Below are 18,776 nucleotides of genomic sequence, written 5' to 3' on the forward strand. Positions count from 1 at the left end.
AGGCGGTCTCCCATCCAGGTACTAACCAGGCCCAACCCTGCTTAGCTTCCGAGATCAGACGAGATCGGGCGCTTTCAGGGTGGTATGGCCGCAGGTGTGAAAGTTCTTTATTTTACTTCTCTTATTCTGCTGCTGCTGCTGCTGCTGCTGCTGCTGCTGCTGCTGCTGCTGCTTGTCGTCAGACAGAAAGAATTATAAGCCCTGGGACAGGACAGAGAAGGTGAGAAGGTTCAAATAAGGGTTTAAAGCTTTGATGATGAGCAAGAAACACATGGCAAAAAGCTCTCCCCGGACTGTGAGAAAAAATTAAAAGCCTACAACACCTGGTATTCCCAGGCGGTCTCCCATCCAGGTACTAACCAGGCCCAACCCTGCTTAGCTTCCAAGATCAGACGAGATCGGGCGCTTTCAGGGTGGTATGCCCGCAGGTGTGAAAGTTCTTTATTTTACTTCTCTTATTCTGTTGCTGCTGCTGCTGCTGCTGCTGCTGCTGCTGCTGCTGCTGCTGCTGCTGCTTGTCGTCAGACAGAAAGAATTATAAGCCCTGGGACAGGACAGAGAAGGTGAGAAGGTTCAAATAAGGGTTTAAAGCTTTGATGATGAGCAAGAAACACATGGCAAAAAGCTCTCCCCGGACTGTGAGAAAAAATTAAAAGCCTACAACACCTGGTATTCCCAGGCGGTCTCCCATCCAGGTACTAACCAGGCCCAACCCTGCTTAGCTTCCAAGATCAGACGAGATCGGGCGCTTTCAGGGTGGTATGGCCGCAGGTGTGAAAGTTTTTTATTTTACTTCTCTTATTCTGCTGCTGCTGCTGCTGCTGCTGCTGCTGCTGCTGCTGCTGCTGCTGCTGCTGCTGCTGCTTGTCGTCAGACAAAAAGAATTATAAGCCCTGGGACAGGACAGAGAAGGTGAGAAGGTTCAAATAAGGGTTTAAAGCTTTGATGATGAGCAAGAAACACATGGCAAAAAGCTCTCCCCGGACTGTGAGAAAAAATTAAAACCCTACAACACCTGGTATTCCCAGGCGGTCTCCCATCCAGGTACTAACCAGGCCCAACCCTGCTTAGCTTCCGAGATCAGACGAGATCGGGCGCTTTCAGGGTGGTATGGCCGCAGGTGTGAAAGTTCTTTATTTTACTTCTCTTATTCTGTTGCTGCTGCTGCTGCTGCTGCTGCTGCTGCTGCTGCTGCTGCTGCTGCTGCTGCTGCTGCTTGTCGTCAGACAGAAAGAATTATAAGCCCTGGGACAGGACAGAGAAGGTGAGAAGGTTCAAATAAGGGTTTAAAGCTTTGATGATGAGCAAGAAACACATGGCAAAAAGCTCTCCCCGGACTGTGAGAAAAAATTAAAAGCCTACAACACCTGGTATTCCCAGGCGGTCTCCCATCCAGGTACTAGCCAGGCCCAACCCTGCTTAGCTTCCAAGATCAGACGAGATCGGGCGCTTTCAGGGTGGTATGGCCGCAGGTGTGAAAGTTTTTTATTTTACTTCTCTTATTCTGTTGCTGCTGCTGCTGCTGCTGCTGCTGCTGCTGCTGCTGCTGCTGCTGCTGCTGCTGCTGCTGCTGCTGCTGCTGCTGCTTGTCGTCAGACAAAAAGAATTATAAGCCCTGGGACAGGACAGAGAAGGTGAGAAGGTTCAAATAAGGGTTTAAAGCTTTGATGATGAGCAAGAAACACATGGCAAAAAGCTCTCCCCGGACTGTGAGAAAAAATTAAAAGCCTACAACACCTGGTATTCCCAGGCGGTCTCCCATCCAGGTACTAACCAGGCCCAACCCTGCTTAGCTTCCGAGATCAGACGAGATCGGGCGCTTTCAGGGCGGTATGGCCGCAGGTGTGAAAGTTCTTTATTTTACTTCTCTTATTCTGTTGCTGCTGCTGCTGCTGCTGCTGCTGCTGCTGCTGCTGCTGCTTGTCGTCAGACAGAAAGAATTATAAGCCCTGGGACAGGACAGAGAAGGTGAGAAGGTTCAAATAAGGGTTTAAAGCTTTGATGATGAGCAAGAAACACATGGCAAAAAGCTCTCCCCGGACTGTGAGAAAAAATTAAAAGCCTACAACACCTGGTATTCCCAGGCGGTCTCCCATCCAGGTACTAACCAGGCCCAACCCTGCTTAGCTTCCAAGATCAGACGAGATCAGGCGCTTTCAGGGTGGTATGGCCGCAGGTGTGAAAGTTTTTTATTTTACTTCTCTTATTCTGTTGCTGCTGCTGCTGCTGCTGCTGCTGCTGCTGCTGCTGCTGCTGCTGCTGCTTGTCGTCAGACAAAAAGAATTATAAGCCCTGGGACAGGACAGAGAAGGTGAGAAGGTTCAAATAAGGGTTTAAAGCTTTGATGATGAGCAAGAAACACATGGCAAAAAGCTCTCCCCGGACTGTGAGAAAAAATTAAAAGCCTACAACACCTGGTATTCCCAGGCGGTCTCCCATCCAGGTACTAACCAGGCCCAACCCTGCTTAGCTTCCAAGATCAGACGAGATCGGGCGCTTTCAGGGTGGTATGGCCGCAGGTGTGAAAGTTATTTATTTTACTTCTCTTATTCTGTTGCTGCTGCTGCTGCTGCTGCTGCTGCTGCTGCTGCTGCTGCTGCTGCTGCTTGTCGTCAGACAGAAAGAATTATAAGCCCTGGGACAGGACAGAGAAGGTGAGAAGGTTCAAATAAGGGTTTAAAGCTTTGATGATGAGCAAGAAACACATGGCAAAAAGCTCTCCCCGGACTGTGAGAAAAAATTAAAAGCCTACAACACCTGGTATTCCCAGGCGGTCTCCCATCCAGGTACTAACCAGGCCCAACCCTGCTTAGCTTCCAAGATCAGACGAGATCGGGCGCTTTCAGGGAGGTATGGCCGCAGGTGTGAAATTTTTTTATTTTACTTCTCTTATTCTGCTGCTGCTGCTGCTGCTGCTGCTGCTGCTGCTGCTGCTGCTGCTGCTGCTGCTGCTGCTGCTGCTGCTGCTGCTTGTCGTCAGACAAAAAGAATTATAAGCCCTGGGACAGGACAGAGAAGGTGAGAAGGTTCAAATAAGGGTTTAAAGCTTTGATGATGAGCAAGAAACACATGGCAAAAAGCTCTCCCCGGACTGTGAGAAAAAATTAAAAGCCTACAACACCTGGTATTCCCAGGCGGTCCCCCATCCAGGTACTAACCAGGCCCAACCCTGCTTAGCTTCCGAGATCAGACGAGATCGGGCGCTTTCAGGGTGGTATGGCCGCAGGTGTGAAAGTTCTTTATTTTACTTCTCTTATTCTGTTGCTGCTGCTGCTGCTGCTGCTGCTGCTGCTGCTGCTGCTTGTCGTCAGACAGAAAGAATTATAAGCCCTGGGACAGGACAGAGAAGGTGAGAAGGTTCAAATAAGGGTTTAAAGCTTTGATGATGAGCAAGAAACACATGGCAAAAAGCTCTCCCCGGACTGTGAGAAAAAATTAAAAGCCTACAACACCTGGTATTCCCAGGCGGTCTCCCATCCAGGTACTAACCAGGCCCAACCCTGCTTAGCTTCCGAGATCAGGCGCTTTCAGGGTGGTATGGCCGCAGGTGTGAAAGTGTTTTATTTTACTTCTCTTATTCTGTTGCTGCTGCTGCTGCTTGTCATCAGACAGAAATAATTATAAGCCCTGGGACAGGACAGAGAAGGTGAGAAGGTTCAAATAAGGGTTTAAAGCTTTGATGATGAGCAAGAAACACATGGCAAAAAGCTCTCCCCGGACTGTGAGAAAAGAAAAAGCCTACAACACCTGGTATTCCCAGGCGGTCTCCCATCCAGGTACTAACCAGGCCCAACCCTGCTTAGCTTCCGAGATCAGGCGCTTTCAGGGTGGTATGGCCGCAGGTGTGAAAGCTCTTTATTTTACTTCTCTTATTCTGCTGCTGCTGCTGCTGCTGCTGCTGCTGCTGCTGCTGCTGCTGCTGCTGCTGCTGCTGCTGCTGCTGCTGCTGCTGCTGCTGCTGCTGCTGCTGCTGCTGCTGCTGCTGCTGCTGCTGCTGCTGCTGCTTGTCGTCAGACAGAAAGAATTATAAGCCCTGGGACAGGACAGAGAAGGTGAGAAGGTTCAAATAAGGGTTTAAAGCTTTGATGATGAGCAAGAAACACATGGCAAAAAGCTCTCCCCGGACTGTGAGAAAAAATTAAAAGCCTACAACACCTGGTATTCCCAGGCGGTCTCCCATCCAGGTACTAACCAGGCCCAACCCTGCTTAGCTTCCGAGATCAGACGAGATCGGGCGCTTTCAGGGTTGTATGGCCGCAGTTGTGAAAGTTTTTTATTTTACTTCTCTTATTCTGTTGCTGCTGCTGCTGCTGCTGCTGCTGCTGCTGCTGCTGCTGCTGCTTGTCGTCAGACAAAAAGAATTATAAGCCCTGGGACAGGACAGAGAAGGTGAGAAGGTTCAAATAAGGGTTTAAAGCTTTGCTGATGAGCAAGAAACACATGGCAAAAAGCTCTCCCCGGACTGTGAGAAAAAATTAAAAGCCTACAACACCTGGTATTCCCAGGCGGTCTCCCATCCAGGTACTAACCAGGCCCAACCCTGCTTAGCTTCCGAGATCAGACGCTTTCAGGGTGGTACGGCCGCAGGTGTGAAAGTGTTTTATTTTACTTCTCTTATTCTGTTGCTGCTGCTGCTGCTGCTGCTGCTGCTGCTGCTGCTGCTGCTGCTGCTGCTGCTGCTGCTGCTGCTGCTGCTGCTGCTGCTGCTGCTGCTGCTGCTGCTGCTGCTTGTCATCAGACAAAAAGAATTATAAGCCCTGGGACAGGACAGAGAAGGTGAGAAGGTTCAAATAAGGGTTTAAAGCTTTGATGATGAGCAAGAAACACATGGCAAAAAGCTCTCCCCGGACTGTGAGAAAAAATTAAAAGCCTACAACACCTGGTATTCCCAGGCGGTCTCCCATCCAGGTACTAACCAGGCCCAACCCTGCTTAGCTTCCGAGATCAGACGAGATCGGGCGCTTTCAGGGTGGCATGGCCGCAGGTGTGAAAGTTTTTTATTTTACTTCTCTTATTCTGCTGCTGCTGCTGCTGCTGCTGCTGCTGCTGCTGCTGCTGCTGCTGCTGCTGCTGCTTGTCGTCAGACAGAAAGAATTATAAGCCCTGGGACAGGACAGAGAAGGTGAGAAGGTTCAAATAAGGGTTTAAAGCTTTGATGATGAGCAAGAAACACATGGCAAAAAGCTCTCCCCGGACTGTGAGAAAAGAAAAAGCCTACAACACCTGGTATTCCCAGGCGGTCTCCCATCCAGGTACTAACCAGGCCCAACCCTGCTTAGCTTCCGAGATCAGACGAGATCGGGCGCTTTCAGGGTGGTATGGCCGCAGGTGTGAAAGTTTTTTATTTTACTTCTCTTATTCTGTTGCTGTTGCTGCTGCTGCTGCTGCTGCTGCTGCTGCTGCTGCTGCTGCTGCTGCTGCTGCTGCTGCTGCTGCTGCTGCTGCTGCTGCTTGTCGTCAGACAAAAAGAATTATAAGCCCTGGGACAGGACAGAGAAGGTGAGAAGGTTCAAATAAGGGTTTAAAGCTTTGATGATGAGCAAGAAACACATGGCAAAAAGCTCTCCACGGACTGTGAGAAAAAATTAAAAGCCTACAACACCTGGTATTCCCAGGCGGTCCCCCATCCAGGTACTAACCAGGCCCAACCCTGCTTAGCTTCCGAGATCAGACGAGATCGGGCGCTTTCAGGGTGGTATGGCCGCAGGTGTGAAAGTTCTTTATTTTACTTCTCTTATTCTGTTGCTGCTGCTGCTGCTGCTGCTGCTGCTGCTGCTGCTTGTCGTCAGACAGAAAGAATTATAAGCCCTGGGACAGGACAGAGAAGGTGAGAAGGTTCAAATAAGGGTTTAAAGCTTTGATGATGAGCAAGAAACACATGGCAAAAAGCTCTCCCCGGACTGTGAGAAAAAATTAAAAGCCTACAACACCTGGTATTCCCAGGCGGTCTCCCATCCAGGTACTAACCAGGCCCAACCCTGCTTAGCTTCCGAGATCAGGCGCTTTCAGGGTGGTATGGCCGCAGGTGTGAAAGTGTTTTATTTTACTTCTCTTATTCTGTTGCTGCTGCTGCTGCTTGTCATCAGACAGAAATAATTATAAGCCCTGGGACAGGACAGAGAAGGTGAGAAGGTTCAAATAAGGGTTTAAAGCTTTGATGATGAGCAAGAAACACATGGCAAAAAGCTCTCCCCGGACTGTGAGAAAAGAAAAAGCCTACAACACCTGGTATTCCCAGGCGGTCTCCCATCCAGGTACTAACCAGGCCCAACCCTGCTTAGCTTCCGAGATCAGGCGCTTTCAGGGTGGTATGGCCGCAGGTGTGAAAGCTCTTTATTTTACTTCTCTTATTCTGCTGCTGCTGCTGCTGCTGCTGCTGCTGCTGCTGCTGCTGCTGCTGCTGCTGCTGCTGCTGCTGCTGCTGCTGCTGCTGCTGCTGCTGCTGCTGCTGCTGCTGCTGCTGCTGCTGCTGCTGCTGCTGCTGCTGCTGCTGCTGCTGCTGCTGCTGCTTGTCGTCAGACAGAAAGAATTATAAGCCCTGGGACAGGACAGAGAAGGTGAGAAGGTTCAAATAAGGGTTTAAAGCTTTGATGATGAGCAAGAAACACATGGCAAAAAGCTCTCCCCGGACTGTGAGAAAAAATTAAAAGCCTACAACACCTGGTATTCCCAGGCGGTCTCCCATCCAGGTACTAACCAGGCCCAACCCTGCTTAGCTTCCGAGATCAGACGAGATCGGGCGCTTTCAGGGTTGTATGGCCGCAGTTGTGAAAGTTTTTTATTTTACTTCTCTTATTCTGTTGCTGCTGCTGCTGCTGCTGCTGCTGCTGCTGCTGCTGCTTGTCGTCAGACAAAAAGAATTATAAGCCCTGGGACAGGACAGAGAAGGTGAGAAGGTTCAAATAAGGGTTTAAAGCTTTGCTGATGAGCAAGAAACACATGGCAAAAAGCTCTCCCCGGACTGTGAGAAAAAATTAAAAGCCTACAACACCTGGTATTCCCAGGCGGTCTCCCATCCAGGTACTAACCAGGCCCAACCCTGCTTAGCTTCCGAGATCAGACGCTTTCAGGGTGGTACGGCCGCAGGTGTGAAAGTGTTTTATTTTACTTCTCTTATTCTGTTGCTGCTGCTGCTGCTGCTGCTGCTGCTGCTGCTGCTGCTGCTGCTGCTGCTGCTGCTGCTGCTGCTGCTGCTGCTGCTGCTGCTGCTGCTGCTGCTGCTGCTGCTGCTGCTGCTTGTCATCAGACAAAAAGAATTATAAGCCCTGGGACAGGACAGAGAAGGTGAGAAGGTTCAAATAAGGGTTTAAAGCTTTGATGATGAGCAAGAAACACATGGCAAAAAGCTCTCCCCGGACTGTGAGAAAAAATTAAAAGCCTACAACACCTGGTATTCCCAGGCGGTCTCCCATCCAGGTACTAACCAGGCCCAACCCTGCTTAGCTTCCGAGATCAGACGAGATCGGGCGCTTTCAGGGTGGCATGGCCGCAGGTGTGAAAGTTTTTTATTTTACTTCTCTTATTCTGCTGCTGCTGCTGCTGCTGCTGCTGCTGCTGCTGCTGCTGCTGCTTGTCGTCAGACAGAAAGAATTATAAGCCCTGGGACAGGACAGAGAAGGTGAGAAGGTTCAAATAAGGGTTTAAAGCTTTGATGATGAGCAAGAAACACATGGCAAAAAGCTCTCCCCGGACTGTGAGAAAAGAAAAAGCCTACAACACCTGGTATTCCCAGGCGGTCTCCCATCCAGGTACTAACCAGGCCCAACCCTGCTTAGCTTCCGAGATCAGACGAGATCGGGCGCTTTCAGGGTGGTATGGCCGCAGGTGTGAAAGTTTTTTATTTTACTTCTCTTATTCTGTTGCTGTTGCTGCTGCTGCTGCTGCTGCTGCTGCTGCTGCTGCTGCTGCTGCTGCTGCTGCTGCTGCTGCTGCTGCTGCTTGTCGTCAGACAAAAAGAATTATAAGCCCTGGGACAGGACAGAGAAGGTGAGAAGGTTCAAATAAGGGTTTAAAGCTTTGATGATGAGCAAGAAACACATGGCAAAAAGCTCTCCACGGACTGTGAGAAAAAATTAAAAGCCTACAACACCTGGTATTCCCAGGCGGTCCCCCATCCAGGTACTAACCAGGCCCAACCCTGCTTAGCTTCCGAGATCAGACGAGATCGGGCGCTTTCAGGGTGGTATGGCCGCAGGTGTGAAAGTTCTTTATTTTACTTCTCTTATTCTGTTGCTGCTGCTGCTGCTGCTGCTGCTGCTGCTGCTTGTCGTCAGACAGAAAGAATTATAAGCCCTGGGACAGGACAGAGAAGGTGAGAAGGTTCAAATAAGGGTTTAAAGCTTTGATGATGAGCAAGAAACACATGGCAAAAAGCTCTCCCCGGACTGTGAGAAAAAATTAAAAGCCTACAACACCTGGTATTCCCAGGCGGTCTCCCATCCAGGTACTAACCAGGCCCAACCCTGCTTAGCTTCCGAGATCAGGCGCTTTCAGGGTGGTATGGCCGCAGGTGTGAAAGTGTTTTATTTTACTTCTCTTATTCTGTTGCTGCTGCTGCTGCTTGTCATCAGACAGAAATAATTATAAGCCCTGGGACAGGACAGAGAAGGTGAGAAGGTTCAAATAAGGGTTTAAAGCTTTGATGATGAGCAAGAAACACATGGCAAAAAGCTCTCCCCGGACTGTGAGAAAAGAAAAAGCCTACAACACCTGGTATTCCCAGGCGGTCTCCCATCCAGGTACTAACCAGGCCCAACCCTGCTTAGCTTCCGAGATCAGGCGCTTTCAGGGTGGTATGGCCGCAGGTGTGAAAGCTCTTTATTTTACTTCTCTTATTCTGCTGCTGCTGCTGCTGCTGCTGCTGCTGCTGCTGCTGCTGCTGCTGCTGCTGCTGCTGCTGCTGCTGCTGCTGCTGCTGCTGCTGCTGCTGCTGCTGCTGCTGCTGCTGCTGCTGCTGCTGCTGCTGCTGCTGCTGCTGCTGCTGCTTGTCGTCAGACAGAAAGAATTATAAGCCCTGGGACAGGACAGAGAAGGTGAGAAGGTTCAAATAAGGGTTTAAAGCTTTGATGGTGAGCAAGAAACACATGGCAAAAAGCTCTCCCCGGACTGTGAGAAAAAATTAAAAGCCTACAACACCTGGTATTCCCAGGCGGTCTCCCATCCAGGTACTAACCAGGCCCAACCCTGCTTAGCTTCCGAGATCAGACGAGATCGGGCGCTTTCAGGGTTGTATGGCCGCAGGTGTGAAAGTTTTTTATTTTACTTCTCTTATTCTGTTGCTGCTGCTGCTGCTGCTGCTGCTGCTGCTGCTGCTGCTGCTGCTGCTGCTGCTGCTGCTTGTCGTCAGACAAAAAGAATTATAAGCCCTGGGACAGGACAGAGAAGGTGAGAAGGTTCAAATAAGGGTTTAAAGCTTTGCTGATGAGCAAGAAACACATGGCAAAAAGCTCTCCCCGGACTGTGAGAAAAAATTAAAAGCCTACAACACCTGGTATTCCCAGGCGGTCTCCCATCCAGGTACTAACCAGGCCCAACCCTGCTTAGCTTCCGAGATCAGACGAGATCGGGCGCTTTCAGGGTGGTATGGCCGCAGGTGTGAAAGTTTTTTATTTTACTTCTCTTATTCTGCTGCTGCTGCTGCTGCTGCTGCTGCTGCTGCTGCTGCTGCTGCTGCTGCTGCTGCTTGTCGTCAGACAGAAAGAATTATAAGCCCTGGGACAGGACAGAGAAGGTGAGAAGGTTCAAATAAGGGTTTAAAGCTTTGATGATGAGCAAGAAACACATGGCAAAAAGCTCTCCCCGGACTGTGAGAAAAGAAAAAGCCTACAACACCTGGTATTCCCAGGCGGTCTCCCATCCAGGTACTAACCAGGCCCAACCCTGCTTAGCTTCCGAGATCAGACGAGATCGGGCACTTTCAGGGTGGTATGGCCGCAGGTGTGAAAGTTTTTTATTTTACTTCTCTTATTCTGTTGCTGTTGCTGCTGCTGCTGCTGCTGCTGCTGCTGCTGCTGCTGCTTGTCGTCAGACAGAAAGAATTATAAGCCCTGGGACAGGACAGAGAAGGTGAGAAGGTTCAAATAAGGGTTTAAAGCTTTGATGATGAGCAAGAAACACATGGCAAAAAGCTCTCCCCGGACTGTGAGAAAAAATTAAAAGCCTACAACACCTGGTATTCCCAGGCGGTCTCCCATCCAGGTACTAACCAGGCCCAACCCTGCTTAGCTTCCAAGATCAGAGGAGATCAGGCGCTTTCAGGGTGGTATGGCCGCAGGTGTGAAAGTTTTTTATTTTACTTCTCTTATTCTGTTGCTGCTGCTGCTGCTGCTGCTGCTGCTGCTGCTGCTGCTGCTGCTGCTGCTGCTGCTGCTGCTGCTGCTGCTGCTGCTTGTCGTCAGACAAAAAGAATTATAAGCCCTGGGACAGGACAGAGAAGGTGAGAAGGTTCAAATAAGGGTTTAAAGCTTTGATGATGAGCAAGAAACACATGGCAAAAAGCTCTCCCCGGACTGTGAGAAAAAATTAAAAGCCTACAACACCTGGTATTCCCAGGCAGTCTCCCATCCAGGTACTAACCAGGCCCAACCCTGCTTAGCTTCCGAGATCGGACGAGATCGGGCGCTTTCAGGGTGGTATGGCCGCAGGTGTGAAAGTTCTTTATTTTACTTCTCTTATTCTGTTGCTGCTGCTGCTGCTGCTGCTGCTGCTGCTGCTGCTGCTGCTGCTGCTGCTTGTCGTCAGACAGAAAGAATTATAAGCCCTGGGACAGGACAGAGAAGGTGAGAAGGTTCAAATAAGGGTTTAAAGCTTTGATGATGAGCAAGAAACACATGGCAAAAAGCTCTCCCCGGACTGTGAGAAAAAATTAAAAGCCTACAACACCTGGTATTCCCAGGCGGTCTCCCATCCAGGTACTAACCAGGCCCAACCCTGCTTAGCTTCCAAGATCAGACGAGATCGGGCGCTTTCAGGGTGGTATGGCCGCAGGTGTGAAAGTGTTTTATTTTACTTCTCTTATTCTGTTGCTGCTGCTGCTGCTGCTGCTGCTGCTGCTGCTGCTGCTGCTGCTGCTGCTGCTGCTGCTGCTGCTGCTGCTTGTCGTCAGACAAAAAGAATTATAAGCCCTGGGACAGGACAGAGAAGGTGAGAAGGTTCAAATAAGGGTTTAAAGCTTTGATGATGAGCAAGAAACACATGGCAAAAAGCTCTCCCCGGACTGTGAGAAAAAATTAAAAGCCTACAACACCTGGTATTCCCAGGCGGTCTCCCATCCAGGTACTAACCAGGCCCAACCCTGCTTAGCTTCCGAGATCAGACGAGATCGGGCGCTTTCAGGGTGGTATGGCCGCAGGTGTGAAAGTTCTTTATTTTACTTCTCTTATTCTGTTGCTGCTGCTGCTGCTGCTGCTGCTGCTGCTGCTGCTGCTGCTGCTGCTGCTGCTTGTCGTCAGACAGAAAGAATTATAAGCCCTGGGACAGGACAGAGAAGGTGAGAAGGTTCAAATAAGGGTTTAAAGCTTTGATGATGAGCAAGAAACACATGGCAAAAAGCTCTCCCCGGACTGTGAGAAAAAATTAAAAGCCTACAACACCTGGTATTCCCAGGCGGTCTCCCATCCAGGTACTAGCCAGGCCCAACCCTGCTTAGCTTCCAAGATCAGACGAGATCGGGCGCTTTCAGGGTGGTATGGCCGCAGGTGTGAAAGTTTTTTATTTTACTTCTCTTATTCTGTTGCTGCTGCTGCTGCTGCTGCTGCTGCTGCTGCTGCTGCTGCTGCTGCTGCTGCTGCTGCTGCTTGTCGTCAGACAAAAAGAATTATAAGCCCTGGGACAGGACAGAGAAGGTGAGAAGGTTCAAATAAGGGTTTAAAGCTTTGATGATGAGCAAGAAACACATGGCAAAAAGCTCTCCCCGGACTGTGAGAAAAAATTAAAAGCCTACAACACCTGGTATTCCCAGGCGGTCTCCCATCCAGGTACTAACCAGGCCCAACCCTGCTTAGCTTCCGAGATCAGACGAGATCGGGCGCTTTCAGGGTGGTATGGCCGCAGGTGTGAAAGTACTTTATTTTACTTCTCTTATTCTGTTACTGCTGCTGCTGCTGCTGCTGCTGCTGCTGCTGCTGCTGCTGCTGCTGCTGCTTGTCGTCAGACAGAAAGAATTATAAGCCCTGGGACAGGACAGAGAAGGTGAGAAGGTTCAAATAAGGGTTTAAAGCTTTGATGATGAGCAAGAAACACATGGCAAAAAGCTCTCCCCGGACTGTGAGAAAAAATTAAAAGCCTACAACACCTGGTATTCCCAGGCGGTCTCCCATCCAGGTACTAACCAGGCCCAACCCTGCTTAGCTTCCAAGATCAGACGAGATCAGGCGCTTTCAGGGTGGTATGGCCGCAGGTGTGAAAGTTTTTTATTTTACTTCTCTTATTCTGTTGCTGCTGCTGCTGCTGCTGCTGCTGCTGCTGCTGCTGCTGCTGCTGCTGCTGCTGCTTGTCGTCAGACAAAAAGAATTATAAGCCCTGGGACAGGACAGAGAAGGTGAGAAGGTTCAAATAAGGGTTTAAAGCTTTGATGATGAGCAAGAAACACATGGCAAAAAGCTCTCCCCGGACTGTGAGAAAAAATTAAAAGCCTACAACACCTGGTATTCCCAGGCGGTCTCCCATCCAGGTACTAACCAGGCCCAACCCTGCTTAGCTTCCGAGATCAGACGAGATCGGGCGCTTTCAGGGTGGTATGGCCGCAGGTGTGAAAGTTATTTATTTTACTTCTCTTATTCTGTTGCTGCTGCTGCTGCTGCTGCTGCTGCTGCTGCTGCTGCTGCTGCTGCTTGTCGTCAGACAGAAAGAATTATAAGCCCTGGGACAGGACAGAGAAGGTGAGAAGGTTCAAATAAGGGTTTAAAGCTTTGATGATGAGCAAGAAACACATGGCAAAAAGCTCTCCCCGGACTGTGAGAAAAAATTAAAAGCCTACAACACCTGGTATTCCCAGGCGGTCTCCCATCCAGGTACTAACCAGGCCCAACCCTGCTTAGCTTCCGAGATCAGGCGCTTTCAGGGTGGTATGGCCGCAGGTGTGAAAGTGTTTTATTTTACTTCTCTTATTCTGTTGCTGCTGCTGCTGCTTGTCATCAGACAGAAATAATTATAAGCCCTGGGACAGGACAGAGAAGGTGAGAAGGTTCAAATAAGGGTTTAAAGCTTTGATGATGAGCAAGAAACACATGGCAAAAAGCTCTCCCCGGACTGTGAGAAAAGAAAAAGCCTACAACACCTGGTATTCCCAGGCGGTCTCCCATCCAGGTACTAACCAGGCCCAACCCTGCTTAGCTTCCGAGATCAGGCGCTTTCAGGGTGGTATGGCCGCAGGTGTGAAAGCTCTTTATTTTACTTCTCTTATTCTGCTGCTGCTGCTGCTGCTGCTGCTGCTGCTGCTGCTGCTGCTGCTGCTGCTGCTGCTGCTGCTGCTGCTGCTGCTGCTGCTGCTGCTGCTGCTGCTGCTGCTGCTGCTGCTGCTGCTGCTGCTGCTGCTGCTTGTCGTCAGACAGAAAGAATTATAAGCCCTGGGACAGGACAGAGAAGGTGAGAAGGTTCAAATAAGGGTTTAAAGCTTTGATGATGAGCAAGAAACACATGGCAAAAAGCTCTCCCCGGACTGTGAGAAAAAATTAAAAGCCTACAACACCTGGTATTCCCAGGCGGTCTCCCATCCAGGTACTAACCAGGCCCAACCCTGCTTAGCTTCCAAGATCAGACGAGATCGGGCGCTTTCAGGGTTGTATGGCCGCAGGTGTGAAAGTTTTTTATTTTACTTCTCTTATTCTGTTGCTGCTGCTGCTGCTGCTGCTGCTGCTGCTGCTGCTGCTGCTGCTGCTGCTGCTGCTGCTTGTCGTCAGACAAAAAGAATTATAAGCCCTGGGACAGGACAGAGAAGGTGAGAAGGTTCAAATAAGGGTTTAAAGCTTTGATGATGAGCAAGAAACACATGGCAAAAAGCTCTCCCCGGACTGTGAGAAAAGAAAAAGCCTACAACACCTGGTATTCCCAGGCGGTCTCCCATCCAGGTACTAACCAGGCCCAAACCTGCTTAGCTTCCGAGATCAGACGAGATCGGGCGCTTTCAGGGTGGTATGGCCGCAGGTGTGAAAGTTTTTTATTTTACTTCTCTTATTCTGTTGCTGTTGCTGCTGCTGCTGCTGCTGCTGCTGCTGCTGCTGCTGCTGCTTGTCGTCAGACAGAAAGAATTATAAGCCCTGGGACAGGACAGAGAAGGTGAGAAGGTTCAAATAAGGGTTTAAAGCTTTGATGATGAGCAAGAAACACATGGCAAAAAGCTCTCCCCGGACTGTGAGAAAAAATTAAAAGCCTACAACACCTGGTATTCCCAGGCGGTCTCCCATCCAGGTACTAACCAGGCCCAACCCTGCTTAGCTTCCAAGATCAGACGAGATCAGGCGCTTTCAGGGTGGTATGGCCGCAGGTGTGAAAGTTTTTTATTTTACTTCTCTTATTCTGTTGCTGCTGCTGCTGCTGCTGCTGCTGCTGCTGCTGCTGCTGCTGCTGCTGCTGCTGCTGCTGCTGCTTGTCGTCAGACAGAAAGAATTATAAGCCCTGGGACAGGACAGAGAAGGTGAGAAGGTTCAAATAAGGGTTTAAAGCTTTGATGATGAGCAAGAAACACATGGCAAAAAGCTCTCCCCGGACTGTGAGAAAAGAAAAAGCCTACAACACCTGGTATTCCCAGGCGGTCTCCCATCCAGGTACTAACCAGGCCCAACCCTGCTTAGCTTCCGAGATCGGACGAGATCGGGCGCTTTCAGGGTGGTATGGCCGCAGGTGTGAAAGTTCTTTATTTTACTTCTTTTATTCTGTTGCTGCTGCTGCTGCTGCTGCTGCTGCTGCTGCTGCTGCTGCTGCTGCTGCTGCTTGTCGTCAGACAGAAAGAATTATAAGTCCTGGGACAGGACAGAGAAGGTGAGAAGGTTCAAATAAGGGTTTAAAGCTTTGATGATGAGCAAGAAACACATGGCAAAAAGCTCTCCCCGGACTGTGAGAAAAAATTAAAAGCCTACAACACCTGGTATTCCCAGGCGGTCTCCCATCCAGGTACTAACCAGGCCCAACCCTGCTTAGCTTCCGAGATCAGGCGCTTTCAGGGTGGTATGGCCGCAGGTGTGAAAGTTCTTTATTTTACTTCTCTTATTCTGTTGCTGCTGCTGCTGCTGCTGCTGCTGCTGCTGCTGCTGCTGCTGCTGCTGCTGCTGCTGCTGCTGCTGCTGCTGCTGCTGCTGCTGCTGCTGCTTGTCGTCAGACAGAAAGAATTATAAGCCCTGGGACAGGACAGAGAAGGTGAGAAGGTTCAAATAAGGGTTTAAAGCTTTGATGATGAGCAAGAAACACATGGCAAAAAGCTCTCCCCGGACTGTGAGAAAAAATTAAAAGCCTACAACACCTGGTATTCCCAGGCGGTCTCCCATCCAGGTACTAACCAGGCCCAACCCTGCTTAGCTTCCAAGATCAGACGAGATCGGGCGCTTTCAGGGTGGTATGCCCGCAGGTGTGAAAGTTCTTTATTTTACTTCTCTTATTCTGTTGCTGCTGCTGCTGCTGCTGCTGCTGCTGCTGCTGCTGCTGCTTGTCGTCAGACAGAAAGAATTATAAGCCCTGGGACAGGACAGAGAAGGTGAGAAGGTTCAAATAAGGGTTTAAAGCTTTGATGATGAGCAAGAAACACATGGCAAAAAGCTCTCCCCGGACTGTGAGAAAAAATTAAAAGCCTACAACACCTGGTATTCCCAGGCGGTCTCCCATCCAGGTACTAACCAGGCCCAACCCTGCTTAGCTTCCAAGATCAGACGAGATCGGGCGCTTTCAGGGTGGTATGGCCGCAGGTGTGAAAGTTTTTTATTTTACTTCTCTTATTCTGCTGCTGCTGCTGCTGCTGCTGCTGCTGCTGCTGCTGCTGCTGCTGCTGCTGCTGCTGCTGCTGCTGCTTGTCGTCAGACAAAAAGAATTATAAGCCCTGGGACAGGACAGAGAAGGTGAGAAGGTTCAAATAAGGGTTTAAAGCTTTGATGATGAGCAAGAAACACATGGCAAAAAGCTCTCCCCGGACTGTGAGAAAAAATTAAAAGCCTACAACACCTGGTATTCCCAGGCGGTCTCCCATCCAGGTACTAACCAGGCCCAACCCTGCTTAGCTTCCGAGATCAGACGAGATCGGGCGCTTTCAGGGTTGTATGGCCGCAGGTGTGAAAGTTTTTTATTTTACTTCTCTTATTCTGTTGCTGCTGCTGCTGCTGCTGCTGCTGCTGCTGCTGCTGCTGCTGCTGCTGCTGCTGCTGCTGCTGCTGCTGCTTGTCGTCAGACAAAAAGAATTATAAGCCCTGGGACAGGACAGAGAAGGTGAGAAGGTTCAAATAAGGGTTTAAAGCTTTGCTGATGAGCAAGAAACACATGGCAAAAAGCTCTCCCCGGACTGTGAGAAAAAATTAAAAGCCTACAACACCTGGTATTCCCAGGCGGTCTCCCATCCAGGTACTAACCAGGCCCAACCCTGCTTAGCTTCCGAGATCAGACGAGATCGGGCGCTTTCAGGGTGGTATGGCCGCAGGTGTGAAAGTTTTTTATTTTACTTCTCTTATTCTGCTGCTGCTGCTGCTGCTGCTGCTGCTGCTGCTGCTGCTGCTGCTGCTGCTGCTGCTGCTGCTTGTCGTCAGACAGAAAGAATTATAAGCCCTGGGACAGGACAGAGAAGGTGAGAAGGTTCAAATAAGGGTTTAAAGCTTTGATGATGAGCAAGAAACACATGGCAAAAAGCTCTCCCCGGACTGTGAGAAAAGAAAAAGCCTACAACACCTGGTATTCCCAGGCGGTCTCCCATCCAGGTACTAACCAGGCCCAACCCTGCTTAGCTTCCGAGATCAGACGAGATCGGGCGCTTTCAGGGTGGTATGGCCGCAGGTGTGAAAGTTTTTTATTTTACTTCTCTTATTCTGTTGCTGCTGCTGCTGCTGCTGCTGCTGCTGCTGCTGCTGCTGCTTGTCGTCAGACAGAAAGAATTATAAGCCCTGGGACAGGACAGAGAAGGTGAGAAGGTTCAAATAAGGGTTTAAAGCTTTGATGATGAGCAAGAAACACATGGCAAAAAGCTCTCCCCGGACTGTGAGAAAAAATTAAAAGCCTACAACACCTGGTATTCCCAGGCGGTCTCCCATCCAGGTACTAACCAGGCCCAACCCTGCTTAGCTTCCAAGATCAGACGAGATCAGGCGCTTTCAGGGTGGTATGGCCGCAGGTGTGAAAGTTTTTTATTTTACTTCTCTTATTCTGTTGCTGCTGCTGCTGCTGCTGCTGCTGCTGCTGCTGCTGCTGCTGCTGCTGCTGCTGCTGCTGCTGCTGCTGCTGCTGCTTGTCGTCAGACAGAAAGAATTATAAGCCCTGGGACAGGACAGAGAAGGTGAGAAGGTTCAAATAAGGGTTTAAAGCTTTGATGATGAGCAAGAAACACATGGCAAAAAGCTCTCCCCGGACTGTGAGAAAAGAAAAAGCCTACAACACCTGGTATTCCCAGGCGGTCTCCCATCCAGGTACTAACCAGGCCCAACCCTGCTTAGCTTCCGAGATCGGACGAGATCGGGCGCTTTCAGGGTGGTATGGCCGCAGGTGTGAAAGTTCTTTATTTTACTTCTTTTATTCTGTTGCTGCTGCTGCTGCTGCTGCTGCTGCTGCTGCTGCTGCTGCTGCTGCTGCTTGTCGTCAGACAGAAAGAATTATAAGTCCTGGGACAGGACAGAGAAGGTGAGAAGGTTCAAATAAGGGTTTAAAGCTTTGATGATGAGCAAGAAACACATGGCAAAAAGCTCTCCCCGGACTGTGAGAAAAAATTAAAAGCCTACAACACCTGGTATTCCCAGGCGGTCTCCCATCCAGGTACTAACCAGGCCCAACCCTGCTTAGCTTCCAAGATCAGGCGCTTTCAGGGTGGTATGGCCGCAGGTGTGAAAGTTCTTTATTTTACTTCTCTTATTCTGTTGCTGCTGCTGCTGCTGCTGCTGCTGCTGCTGCTGCTGCTGCTGCTGCTGCTGCTGCTGCTGCTGCTGCTGCTGCTGCTGCTGCTGCTTGTCGTCAGACAGAAAGAATTATAAGCCCTGGGACAGGACAGAGAAGGTGAGAAGGTTCAAATAAGGGTTTAAAGCTTTGATGATGAGCAAGAAACACATGGCAAAAAGCTCTCCCCGGACTGTGAGAAAAAATTAAAAGCCTACAACACCTGGTATTCCCAGGCGGTCTCCCATCCAGGTACTAACCAGGCCCAACCCTGCTTAGCTTCCAAGATCAGACGAGATCGGGCGCTTTCAGGGTGGTATGCCCGCAGGTGTGAAAGTTCTTTATTTTACTTCTCTTATTCTGTTGCTGCTGCTGCTGCTGCTGCTGCTGCTGCTGCTGCTGCTGCTTGTCGTCAGACAGAAAGAATTATAAGCCCTGGGACAGGACAGAGAAGGTGAGAAGGTTCAAATAAGGGTTTAAAGCTTTGATGATGAGCAAGAAACACATGGCAAAAAGCTCTCCCCGGACTGTGAGAAAAAATTAAAAGCCTACAACACCTGGTATTCCCAGGCGGTCTCCCATCCAGGTACTAACCAGGCCCAACCCTGCTTAGCTTCCAAGATCAGACGAGATCGGGCGCTTTCAGGGTGGTATGGCCGCAGGTGTGAAAGTTTTTTATTTTACTTCTCTTATTCTGCTGCTGCTGCTGCTGCTGCTGCTGCTGC

General features: G+C 49.8%; 42 non-coding genes and 12 pseudogenes across 42 annotated transcripts in view; all 54 read right to left on the minus strand.

Annotated features, from left to right (window-relative positions):
• The window catches only part of LOC128486745 (5S ribosomal RNA), a 119-nt gene extending 23 nt beyond the window's left edge, over positions 1 to 96 (minus strand). The window contains exon 1 of the ribosomal RNA XR_008353027.1: positions 1 to 96. This exon is cut by the window's left edge and continues 23 nt beyond it. This is a non-coding gene — a ribosomal RNA (5S ribosomal RNA).
• Positions 97 to 311: 215 nt separating this feature from the next.
• On the minus strand, positions 312 to 430 carry LOC128486402 (5S ribosomal RNA). The gene has a single exon (XR_008352700.1). It is a non-coding gene; the product is annotated as a 5S ribosomal RNA (ribosomal RNA).
• Positions 431 to 654: 224 nt separating this feature from the next.
• Positions 655 to 773, minus strand: LOC128485439 (5S ribosomal RNA). Its single transcript, XR_008351774.1, has one exon. It is a non-coding gene; the product is annotated as a 5S ribosomal RNA (ribosomal RNA).
• Positions 774 to 1,003: 230 nt separating this feature from the next.
• On the minus strand, positions 1,004 to 1,122 carry LOC128488486 (5S ribosomal RNA). The gene has a single exon (XR_008353897.1). It is a non-coding gene; the product is annotated as a 5S ribosomal RNA (ribosomal RNA).
• Positions 1,123 to 1,355: 233 nt separating this feature from the next.
• On the minus strand, positions 1,356 to 1,474 carry LOC128485659 (5S ribosomal RNA). Its single transcript, XR_008351987.1, has one exon. It is a non-coding gene; the product is annotated as a 5S ribosomal RNA (ribosomal RNA).
• Positions 1,475 to 1,725: 251 nt separating this feature from the next.
• LOC128488418 (5S ribosomal RNA) lies at positions 1,726 to 1,844 on the minus strand. The gene has a single exon (XR_008353832.1). It is a non-coding gene; the product is annotated as a 5S ribosomal RNA (ribosomal RNA).
• Positions 1,845 to 2,059: 215 nt separating this feature from the next.
• Positions 2,060 to 2,178, minus strand: LOC128486080 (5S ribosomal RNA). The gene has a single exon (XR_008352398.1). It is a non-coding gene; the product is annotated as a 5S ribosomal RNA (ribosomal RNA).
• A 224-nt stretch (positions 2,179 to 2,402) lies between these two features.
• Positions 2,403 to 2,521, minus strand: LOC128485440 (5S ribosomal RNA). Its single transcript, XR_008351775.1, has one exon. It is a non-coding gene; the product is annotated as a 5S ribosomal RNA (ribosomal RNA).
• Positions 2,522 to 2,745: 224 nt separating this feature from the next.
• LOC128485676 (5S ribosomal RNA) lies at positions 2,746 to 2,864 on the minus strand. The gene has a single exon (XR_008352004.1). It is a non-coding gene; the product is annotated as a 5S ribosomal RNA (ribosomal RNA).
• A 245-nt stretch (positions 2,865 to 3,109) lies between these two features.
• LOC128488466 (5S ribosomal RNA) lies at positions 3,110 to 3,228 on the minus strand. The gene has a single exon (XR_008353878.1). It is a non-coding gene; the product is annotated as a 5S ribosomal RNA (ribosomal RNA).
• A 212-nt stretch (positions 3,229 to 3,440) lies between these two features.
• LOC128487179 (uncharacterized) lies at positions 3,441 to 3,549 on the minus strand (annotated as a pseudogene).
• A 186-nt stretch (positions 3,550 to 3,735) lies between these two features.
• Positions 3,736 to 3,844, minus strand: LOC128487180 (uncharacterized; annotated as a pseudogene).
• Positions 3,845 to 4,143: 299 nt separating this feature from the next.
• On the minus strand, positions 4,144 to 4,262 carry LOC128486545 (5S ribosomal RNA). Its single transcript, XR_008352837.1, has one exon. It is a non-coding gene; the product is annotated as a 5S ribosomal RNA (ribosomal RNA).
• A 218-nt stretch (positions 4,263 to 4,480) lies between these two features.
• LOC128487689 (uncharacterized) lies at positions 4,481 to 4,589 on the minus strand (annotated as a pseudogene).
• A 278-nt stretch (positions 4,590 to 4,867) lies between these two features.
• LOC128484962 (5S ribosomal RNA) lies at positions 4,868 to 4,986 on the minus strand. Its single transcript, XR_008351320.1, has one exon. It is a non-coding gene; the product is annotated as a 5S ribosomal RNA (ribosomal RNA).
• Positions 4,987 to 5,211: 225 nt separating this feature from the next.
• LOC128486758 (5S ribosomal RNA) lies at positions 5,212 to 5,330 on the minus strand. Its single transcript, XR_008353038.1, has one exon. It is a non-coding gene; the product is annotated as a 5S ribosomal RNA (ribosomal RNA).
• A 260-nt stretch (positions 5,331 to 5,590) lies between these two features.
• LOC128488467 (5S ribosomal RNA) lies at positions 5,591 to 5,709 on the minus strand. The gene has a single exon (XR_008353879.1). It is a non-coding gene; the product is annotated as a 5S ribosomal RNA (ribosomal RNA).
• Positions 5,710 to 5,918: 209 nt separating this feature from the next.
• Positions 5,919 to 6,027, minus strand: LOC128487181 (uncharacterized; annotated as a pseudogene).
• A 186-nt stretch (positions 6,028 to 6,213) lies between these two features.
• On the minus strand, positions 6,214 to 6,322 carry LOC128487182 (uncharacterized; annotated as a pseudogene).
• A 326-nt stretch (positions 6,323 to 6,648) lies between these two features.
• Positions 6,649 to 6,767, minus strand: LOC128486546 (5S ribosomal RNA). Its single transcript, XR_008352838.1, has one exon. It is a non-coding gene; the product is annotated as a 5S ribosomal RNA (ribosomal RNA).
• A 212-nt stretch (positions 6,768 to 6,979) lies between these two features.
• LOC128487690 (uncharacterized) lies at positions 6,980 to 7,088 on the minus strand (annotated as a pseudogene).
• Positions 7,089 to 7,375: 287 nt separating this feature from the next.
• On the minus strand, positions 7,376 to 7,494 carry LOC128484964 (5S ribosomal RNA). Its single transcript, XR_008351322.1, has one exon. It is a non-coding gene; the product is annotated as a 5S ribosomal RNA (ribosomal RNA).
• A 213-nt stretch (positions 7,495 to 7,707) lies between these two features.
• Positions 7,708 to 7,826, minus strand: LOC128486770 (5S ribosomal RNA). The gene has a single exon (XR_008353050.1). It is a non-coding gene; the product is annotated as a 5S ribosomal RNA (ribosomal RNA).
• A 251-nt stretch (positions 7,827 to 8,077) lies between these two features.
• Positions 8,078 to 8,196, minus strand: LOC128488468 (5S ribosomal RNA). The gene has a single exon (XR_008353880.1). It is a non-coding gene; the product is annotated as a 5S ribosomal RNA (ribosomal RNA).
• A 206-nt stretch (positions 8,197 to 8,402) lies between these two features.
• Positions 8,403 to 8,511, minus strand: LOC128487184 (uncharacterized; annotated as a pseudogene).
• A 186-nt stretch (positions 8,512 to 8,697) lies between these two features.
• Positions 8,698 to 8,806, minus strand: LOC128487185 (uncharacterized; annotated as a pseudogene).
• A 317-nt stretch (positions 8,807 to 9,123) lies between these two features.
• Positions 9,124 to 9,242, minus strand: LOC128485978 (5S ribosomal RNA). The gene has a single exon (XR_008352301.1). It is a non-coding gene; the product is annotated as a 5S ribosomal RNA (ribosomal RNA).
• Positions 9,243 to 9,475: 233 nt separating this feature from the next.
• LOC128486781 (5S ribosomal RNA) lies at positions 9,476 to 9,594 on the minus strand. The gene has a single exon (XR_008353061.1). It is a non-coding gene; the product is annotated as a 5S ribosomal RNA (ribosomal RNA).
• A 225-nt stretch (positions 9,595 to 9,819) lies between these two features.
• On the minus strand, positions 9,820 to 9,938 carry LOC128484931 (5S ribosomal RNA). Its single transcript, XR_008351291.1, has one exon. It is a non-coding gene; the product is annotated as a 5S ribosomal RNA (ribosomal RNA).
• A 218-nt stretch (positions 9,939 to 10,156) lies between these two features.
• LOC128486494 (5S ribosomal RNA) lies at positions 10,157 to 10,275 on the minus strand. The gene has a single exon (XR_008352788.1). It is a non-coding gene; the product is annotated as a 5S ribosomal RNA (ribosomal RNA).
• A 251-nt stretch (positions 10,276 to 10,526) lies between these two features.
• Positions 10,527 to 10,645, minus strand: LOC128484953 (5S ribosomal RNA). The gene has a single exon (XR_008351311.1). It is a non-coding gene; the product is annotated as a 5S ribosomal RNA (ribosomal RNA).
• Positions 10,646 to 10,869: 224 nt separating this feature from the next.
• Positions 10,870 to 10,988, minus strand: LOC128485441 (5S ribosomal RNA). Its single transcript, XR_008351776.1, has one exon. It is a non-coding gene; the product is annotated as a 5S ribosomal RNA (ribosomal RNA).
• Positions 10,989 to 11,233: 245 nt separating this feature from the next.
• Positions 11,234 to 11,352, minus strand: LOC128486793 (5S ribosomal RNA). Its single transcript, XR_008353072.1, has one exon. It is a non-coding gene; the product is annotated as a 5S ribosomal RNA (ribosomal RNA).
• A 227-nt stretch (positions 11,353 to 11,579) lies between these two features.
• On the minus strand, positions 11,580 to 11,698 carry LOC128485660 (5S ribosomal RNA). Its single transcript, XR_008351988.1, has one exon. It is a non-coding gene; the product is annotated as a 5S ribosomal RNA (ribosomal RNA).
• A 236-nt stretch (positions 11,699 to 11,934) lies between these two features.
• Positions 11,935 to 12,053, minus strand: LOC128486804 (5S ribosomal RNA). Its single transcript, XR_008353083.1, has one exon. It is a non-coding gene; the product is annotated as a 5S ribosomal RNA (ribosomal RNA).
• A 227-nt stretch (positions 12,054 to 12,280) lies between these two features.
• On the minus strand, positions 12,281 to 12,399 carry LOC128486081 (5S ribosomal RNA). Its single transcript, XR_008352399.1, has one exon. It is a non-coding gene; the product is annotated as a 5S ribosomal RNA (ribosomal RNA).
• A 230-nt stretch (positions 12,400 to 12,629) lies between these two features.
• LOC128486816 (5S ribosomal RNA) lies at positions 12,630 to 12,748 on the minus strand. The gene has a single exon (XR_008353094.1). It is a non-coding gene; the product is annotated as a 5S ribosomal RNA (ribosomal RNA).
• A 221-nt stretch (positions 12,749 to 12,969) lies between these two features.
• LOC128487186 (uncharacterized) lies at positions 12,970 to 13,078 on the minus strand (annotated as a pseudogene).
• A 186-nt stretch (positions 13,079 to 13,264) lies between these two features.
• On the minus strand, positions 13,265 to 13,373 carry LOC128487187 (uncharacterized; annotated as a pseudogene).
• Positions 13,374 to 13,675: 302 nt separating this feature from the next.
• LOC128486595 (5S ribosomal RNA) lies at positions 13,676 to 13,794 on the minus strand. The gene has a single exon (XR_008352884.1). It is a non-coding gene; the product is annotated as a 5S ribosomal RNA (ribosomal RNA).
• Positions 13,795 to 14,025: 231 nt separating this feature from the next.
• Positions 14,026 to 14,144, minus strand: LOC128485787 (5S ribosomal RNA). Its single transcript, XR_008352115.1, has one exon. It is a non-coding gene; the product is annotated as a 5S ribosomal RNA (ribosomal RNA).
• A 221-nt stretch (positions 14,145 to 14,365) lies between these two features.
• Positions 14,366 to 14,484, minus strand: LOC128486082 (5S ribosomal RNA). Its single transcript, XR_008352400.1, has one exon. It is a non-coding gene; the product is annotated as a 5S ribosomal RNA (ribosomal RNA).
• Positions 14,485 to 14,721: 237 nt separating this feature from the next.
• LOC128487821 (5S ribosomal RNA) lies at positions 14,722 to 14,840 on the minus strand. Its single transcript, XR_008353298.1, has one exon. It is a non-coding gene; the product is annotated as a 5S ribosomal RNA (ribosomal RNA).
• A 227-nt stretch (positions 14,841 to 15,067) lies between these two features.
• Positions 15,068 to 15,176, minus strand: LOC128487188 (uncharacterized; annotated as a pseudogene).
• A 266-nt stretch (positions 15,177 to 15,442) lies between these two features.
• On the minus strand, positions 15,443 to 15,561 carry LOC128486403 (5S ribosomal RNA). Its single transcript, XR_008352701.1, has one exon. It is a non-coding gene; the product is annotated as a 5S ribosomal RNA (ribosomal RNA).
• A 215-nt stretch (positions 15,562 to 15,776) lies between these two features.
• On the minus strand, positions 15,777 to 15,895 carry LOC128485442 (5S ribosomal RNA). The gene has a single exon (XR_008351777.1). It is a non-coding gene; the product is annotated as a 5S ribosomal RNA (ribosomal RNA).
• A 239-nt stretch (positions 15,896 to 16,134) lies between these two features.
• On the minus strand, positions 16,135 to 16,253 carry LOC128485979 (5S ribosomal RNA). The gene has a single exon (XR_008352302.1). It is a non-coding gene; the product is annotated as a 5S ribosomal RNA (ribosomal RNA).
• Positions 16,254 to 16,498: 245 nt separating this feature from the next.
• LOC128486827 (5S ribosomal RNA) lies at positions 16,499 to 16,617 on the minus strand. Its single transcript, XR_008353105.1, has one exon. It is a non-coding gene; the product is annotated as a 5S ribosomal RNA (ribosomal RNA).
• Positions 16,618 to 16,848: 231 nt separating this feature from the next.
• LOC128486839 (5S ribosomal RNA) lies at positions 16,849 to 16,967 on the minus strand. Its single transcript, XR_008353116.1, has one exon. It is a non-coding gene; the product is annotated as a 5S ribosomal RNA (ribosomal RNA).
• Positions 16,968 to 17,182: 215 nt separating this feature from the next.
• LOC128486083 (5S ribosomal RNA) lies at positions 17,183 to 17,301 on the minus strand. Its single transcript, XR_008352401.1, has one exon. It is a non-coding gene; the product is annotated as a 5S ribosomal RNA (ribosomal RNA).
• A 249-nt stretch (positions 17,302 to 17,550) lies between these two features.
• On the minus strand, positions 17,551 to 17,669 carry LOC128487905 (5S ribosomal RNA). Its single transcript, XR_008353351.1, has one exon. It is a non-coding gene; the product is annotated as a 5S ribosomal RNA (ribosomal RNA).
• A 224-nt stretch (positions 17,670 to 17,893) lies between these two features.
• LOC128487534 (uncharacterized) lies at positions 17,894 to 18,002 on the minus strand (annotated as a pseudogene).
• Positions 18,003 to 18,262: 260 nt separating this feature from the next.
• LOC128486404 (5S ribosomal RNA) lies at positions 18,263 to 18,381 on the minus strand. Its single transcript, XR_008352702.1, has one exon. It is a non-coding gene; the product is annotated as a 5S ribosomal RNA (ribosomal RNA).
• A 215-nt stretch (positions 18,382 to 18,596) lies between these two features.
• LOC128485443 (5S ribosomal RNA) lies at positions 18,597 to 18,715 on the minus strand. Its single transcript, XR_008351778.1, has one exon. It is a non-coding gene; the product is annotated as a 5S ribosomal RNA (ribosomal RNA).
• Between the last annotated feature and the right edge of the window lie 61 nt (positions 18,716 to 18,776).

This window comes from Spea bombifrons, chromosome 3, assembly GCF_027358695.1.
Source record: "Spea bombifrons isolate aSpeBom1 chromosome 3, aSpeBom1.2.pri, whole genome shotgun sequence".
NCBI classification, from domain to species: domain Eukaryota; kingdom Metazoa; phylum Chordata; class Amphibia; order Anura; family Pelobatidae; genus Spea; species Spea bombifrons.